We start from the raw sequence: 6,522 nt of genomic DNA on the forward strand, positions 1-6,522 counted from the left end.
TAACTTATAGAAAACCTGTGTGATTGTGTGCATATCTTATATAAGGTGTCAGATGGAGCACTCCTCTACTGTTAATGTTAATGTTAATAATAATACAAATATAATAGCTTGTAAGGTTTGTTGTTCATGTTAATAGTAGGAAGCACCCCAGTGAGGTCCAAAGAGGTGAAGACATCTAGGTGAAACCAGAAACAATTTGGTTGAAAAGTGAAACATTTCGAACATTTTGATGATGTGTAGCTGTTGTTTCATTGAACAGCCACATTAGCATTAAACTGAAAACTCGAGTTAAGTATAAGTCCCTAAAAATTGTACTGTACAGTAGTTGTGTAAACATACTTGGTGACTTTCCACCGGTGGAAATGCTCTAGTTGGTGAAAGTGTGGCTCCCAATTTCTGTAACTAAGGGAGAACTTCCTGTATTTTACCATCTAAAAATCCTGTTTTTAAAAAAAATACTTCCTAAGTGCTGCAACATAAACTCAAATTAAGGACTTTTCAATGATACTGCAGTCCAATACCTTTGAGACCTTAATGTCTACCTCATGGCGATCCATTTCCTCATCCAGTTCTTTCTTGCCAGCACTTTCCCCTCTCTGAAAATTGTTGAAGTTTAGGAATATGAACCATCTTCTCCTTCTCTTTCTTGGCTGGCAGCATCTACACTAACATTTTCCCTTCTTTCATTCACTACTCCCTCTCGCTCTGCAAATTTCTGGCACAGGAAGGCATCTTGTATTTTCCAGGGGAGGCCAGCTGGCTGTTGAGCGGACCCAGGCCTCCCACTTCCCCTTGAGGTCCTTCTCTCTCTGCTGCAGCCACATGGGCAACATCTACAGTAACAAGAGAAAAGTCGATTTTTATCCCATTATTGTTAAGATTAAAGAACAATTATTAACTATCTAAAGAAGAAAAAAAAATTATTTAATATGATTTAAAGTACACATGATGATCCTTTCCAAGTGTCAGATGTCAGATGCTTTTGTAGACAGAGTCCTTATTCTGCTTTAATAATATTTACTGTAGTGCTGAGGAGAGTCCATGTAGCATATTCAGCAGAAACAAAATTTAGAGGCCTGAACTCATATCTTGGGGAGTTACAGGGATTTACTATCACCATAAAACTATATTATCACAAGACCACATTTCGAGTAGTAATGTAAACAGGAGTGTTAAATGACAAGTTCAGAATGACACAACACCCTGGTACCACACTGGGGGTCAGTGTTTGCTGATTTAGTAACTAGTCCGGCCATTTAGTTTGGGCTCCTCAAAAATGTAGTTAAAGTGTCATTCAAGAAAATATGTTGGTATTTGTGAATTATCATCCCTACACTGAAGAAATGCTGAGTTGGAGGGTGGGAATCATATGTGTTCAACCTGCCGATGAGTTAAATCAACACACGCATGTTATGCTAGGCCTGTATCTCTTCTCTGGCCCCATAAGATAATACACAACTCTCTGCAATCTAAACCTGGAGATTTAAACATAACAGAACAACAGCATAAAAATGTCTATACTCAAACTTAGCTGTGCGAGAGACACATATCATCCTTGGCTGATGAGATGGACGGTCTCTGCACAACTCCATGCATGAGTGCTTTACACTGTGCCACTGTACATTAACATGTCATTTTTCTTGTGTAAACATACGACAGAGAAACAAAACTCCACCTTTCCTGATTAGCGCTCATGTGCATTAATAACCACAGCCTGAATTCATCCATGTGACCTTGACTACAAGGTGTTGTTCCCTTTGGTATGACATCATTCCAGCCCCAAGCAGGAGCTTGGGCTGTTTCCCAATGGAGGCCCTGTCACACATGGCCTCCATAAAGCTATAATGTTTTGCATGACTTGCAGGGACAAGGGGGGGCGACATTAAGCCCCTGGTCGAGGTGAGAGGAATGGTGTGTGTGAATATATAAATATATAAATCCCTCATCAGGGTCACTGGTGGTGGTGGTGAGGATGGCTAGCAGCCAGATAAGCTGCCTCTACTCTCTCTCTGAGTCTCTCTCTCAAGGCTGTGTGAAAGAAATGTGCCATTATCCAGCGAGGCCCCTACAGCCGGGCCCCAGGGCACAGAACTGCTGTCCAAGACAACATGCAAAGGCCAGGAGACTGGAGACTGGGAGCTGGAGACTAGAGAGCTTTAGATACCTCCTCAGACTGTTTACGACCACCTGTACTACAGCCAAAAGCTTCTCCTGCCTCACTACCTTTTCCTCACTACTTCTTTCTTTCCAGTTGGTCATTGCCAGTGAGTGAAATGTCTGCAAATACATGGACTGTGAAGACATTCCTGGGTTACAACTCTAGAAAAATTAATCTCTGGGAAATTGAATATAGAAATTGATAGAGATGATACAAAATTGCAACAGTCGTGATCGAGATGATTGATGGTAATGCGGCCTACCTAGCGGTTAAAAATCATAGCCATAGCCATTTGCTGCAACATGTAACTGTGCTCAGATTGTTGTCATGCTCCGGATAAGAGCATTAGCTAAATGCCAAAAACATAAATTAAAATCCAATCTAGATAACTCATCACATAAAACCTCATCATACAGTCAGCAATAGAATCTGTTTACTTACATATTTCCCTCAGGAACCTTGTTTTGAGTCACTTATCCTGGTCAGAGCTCAGGTGGTGTCTGTGATGAACAGAGATAATGTCCTTTCCTCCCCAACAACCTCCTCCTCCTCCTCCTCCTCCTCCGAGATGACCATGTTCTCCCGGGACAGCAAGGAGATGCAAATCTTACATCGTGTCCTGAGCCTGTAGTGGAGTCTTCATGAAGGCCGCAGTGATTGTCCATAAATGATCAGGAGGAGCTCATCTGGGCACAACTCGACATTAGACATTTTCCTTATGGGCTCAACACGTGCAATGCAAATGAATCATTTGATCAGAATTTAACTATTTGTAGTCATCACTATGGTGAAGCTAAGATGACCTTACTTGTAACTAATGGTTATGGAACTGTACCTGTAACAAAGAACAAGCTCCTGAATATGGAGCACACCTTTTTGTGAACTATATAAATAAGACAATAAGATGATAATAGTATATATAATAATATAGGATATATGATAATAATAAACATTTGCAAATACAATAAAAAAGGTCATTATAATGAGATGAAACTTCTTCTATAAATAAGATCTTAATAAAGTCCAACTTTATAGCATATCAGACAGTAGAGATCCAGTCTCTGTCTCCTGGGGAATTAGCCAGTAGCCTCCAATGTGCCGGGCCACGTTGCCCCCGAGGAACCACCACTGCAGCACTACATGTATCTCAAGGGTACAATGTTAATTGACTTATCAGGTACGATGAGGATTATGATGATGACAAATTACAGTTGTCATCATCCTAATGGCCAGACTCCTCATCCTTATCGGCCACTGTCTCCATCTCCGTCTCCCACAGCTGAGTTCAAGAGGTGACAGTATATTTGTGACCAACCAACTGCTGCTGTGGAAAGTGAAAGGAGGCGTTTTAAAATAAGTCACAGGTGCAGGGTCATTCTATAGTCCGTGACTGTAAAAGCAAAAACTTGTGGGCTGGAGAAAATTAAATGTTAAATAAATGCTCTCTGTGAATTAATTATAGATGGTAAAAGTCTGTATGACAACACTGTGACATAAACATGTATACCTTCACAAAGAACTCAAAATGGCACTGTTAAAATGTGTTAGATCAATAGTAGCTGCCTTATTGAAATGCAGCCTATGTGACTCACTCACTAGGAACCGCTTCATAGCAGAAATGCTAAAACTCTGATCATAAAACAATTCCCTCAGCACATAAGGGTTAAAGCAGACTATTCCTTGCATTTGCGTCTTCTGGGCTTAATTATAAAATAATATATTCATACTATTATTTCAAATTACACAAGGCCGTGACACTGGCTGATGAACCTGCATTAGTAATACGGGTAGGTGTGAGTGTGTGCATGTTTGTGTGTGGAGTAGAGAGGGGGTTAATTAATATGCCTCTTTGCAGAAGCAATGCTTTTGGCTATGGAGCAGGAAGACTAGCTGCTGTCTATTATAGGAAGAGAAAAACAACAGAGACTAGCTGCTCATTTCTGGAGGCATTTTAATTGCTAGAATACAGCGCCAAGCTAAAAATGTCTCCGCTGGCCTCCAGCATGAGAAAGTAAGAGAAGTTGCTCTCTGTAACACCTCTGAATCAGTATCTGCAGAGTACTGTTAATTGTCAAAACACTCTGAAATACATGGCACGTACGCAGGGCGACTTTTACTGTCATAAAAGTTCATGCAGAAGGAAATCTGCCTCTGACACTGTGCACATCTGTGTTTGATTCTCTCCCTCACTCAAATCATCACATGAACACAGAAGAAATGGCTACACTGTGGGTTTCAGACCACTCAGCCCAGCCTCTCATGTAAAATCACCAAACTGTGATTCCACTTACATTCTCCTGCCCCTTTATTTAATCAGTGCAAGTATGTCCTACAGAGACTCAGAAGCACCAGTAGTTTTTCTTTTATGCAGCAGTACAGTGGGTGTGTGACTATGGAGAACCAAGTGACTTTCTCAGAGGCAGTCTCCCCCTTCAAGCGCTGAAAATGGGATGTAAACAGTTCCAGCTTGACAGAGACCACAAAATAATAAATTTAAACTTAACACAAGTTGAAGAACAAGACCGTGTCTGTGCCGCCCATTTATCCACTTCTAATCCTGTAAACCAGTTCAGCACTCTTTCATGTCTTTGTGAAATTTTACACCACTTCGCCTTAATTCCCCTTTCTTTCTTCTGTCTCCTCTACACCCACCTTTATTCTAAATTCAATTTAATCTCAATCAATTATTGGGCAATTTCCTATGTGAAGCACTCTCTTATTCTACATTACAGTAAGGCCAAGGAAAAAACAAAGGAGTCATCTATCCTACATTAGGGGTGCTGAATTGGGGAGAAAATTGGAACGTGCCAGAGGTTACAAATATTCATTGTTTCAGGATCCAACGTCAACTTTTCTAAGTTGAGATATTAAAGATCTCATTATTTCGTGCAGCAACTCTGTCCCATATTCTTTCTTCGCTAGTGTTTCTGGTCCCTGAAATTCCACCTTGAAATGATGTGGCTGTCGGCCACAGGGACACTGACCAAAGTGGGCTGAACGGTCGAGTGTACAACATCCAGAATCGTCTACCGCAGCATCAAAAATACTGGTGACTGTGCCTTTTCTGTCACGCTCTCCTGCTTCCAATGCTGAGGTTTTCCCAAAACCGTTCATCTCAAGAGCCACTTCTCACCAGGCTCCCGGTCATTCACAGAATTCCATCCCTGTGGACCAGACCATTCATGATTTGTGATGGTCCCTAAGGGAGGATCTATTTGCTGTGTTTGTGTTGACTCTTTTGTCAGCAGCCTTTCATGCAATGAGAGACTACTATCCAACAATATTTCATAATATTGTTATTCGAAAGTTCCACTTTGATTCATATCATGCTGATTTGAGGTCCAGATATGAAAATAAAGTAAAGCTATAGGAATCCAGCTATCTGCTGCAGGTAGAGTACTATCTATTTCATCTGCCTCATTAACCCCTCAGGCAGATAGTAGATCTGATGTATGTGTTGGGTGATGCTTTTCAGATAGATAGTGTGTTACTTTTTACAACCACATGCAGATATGCTGTTTAGCAAGTTCACAAATGTCGTGGTTACCATAGAAACCACATCTCATAATGTAACAAGGTACATTTACCATAAGGCCTTATGGATAATATATTCAGTAAGGGTATAAAGCATCTCTGGAGAAATGAATGACATAGCTGTGAACTCACATATTGCAAATCTGAATAAGACCTGAATAAGAAGCTAAATTGCTAAATAGTCATGCAAATAAAATACCTTAATGTTTTCCATTCCCAGTTGTTTTGATACCATGTTAAAAAAAAATAGTCCCATGCACACACAGCTTTCCCAACATGCGAGTGAGTAATATTGTTTTAAATGAGGGATGACAGTGGTTTACAATACCGCTGCCAACAAAACATCTACCAATGTCCCTGTAGGTCCAGTGTTTATTTTGTCAAAAATATATGTGTTTATTTTTGTGGAACGCTCCATTCTCCATCCTGGATGCACTGAGGCAGCATGGGAGCCTTGATGAATCCCTCCTGAATCTGTTCATTGCCATACAATATCACCTCCTCAAATCCAAATGAGATAAACCCACTGAGTAAAGGATTTCCTTTTTAAATGATGTGTCATGCTTTACCTGACCATCATCTTCTTTCTAACAGAGATTAAACAGAACAGGGTCACTTGCCATTTGCAAACAAACAATGAAAATGTTGGGGAACTTTGTTTTTATATGGAAACTGTAACTGCAGAAATAACAGTGGAGAAACTAAAGGGTCAATACAACCAAATATGAGAAAAATGTGTGTGTTCTGTGGATCACCCAGAGTAACACAGACACCGTTTCTGGAAAGTAATTTTACTGAGGAATTTTTGTATGTTTTGATCACCACAAACT

This window comes from Seriola lalandi, unplaced genomic scaffold (genome assembly GCF_002814215.2).
Source record: "Seriola lalandi dorsalis isolate HSWRI2012SDOR001 ecotype SW California unplaced genomic scaffold, Sedor1 jcf7180002054267, whole genome shotgun sequence".
Lineage (NCBI taxonomy): Eukaryota > Metazoa > Chordata > Actinopteri > Carangiformes > Carangidae > Seriola > Seriola lalandi.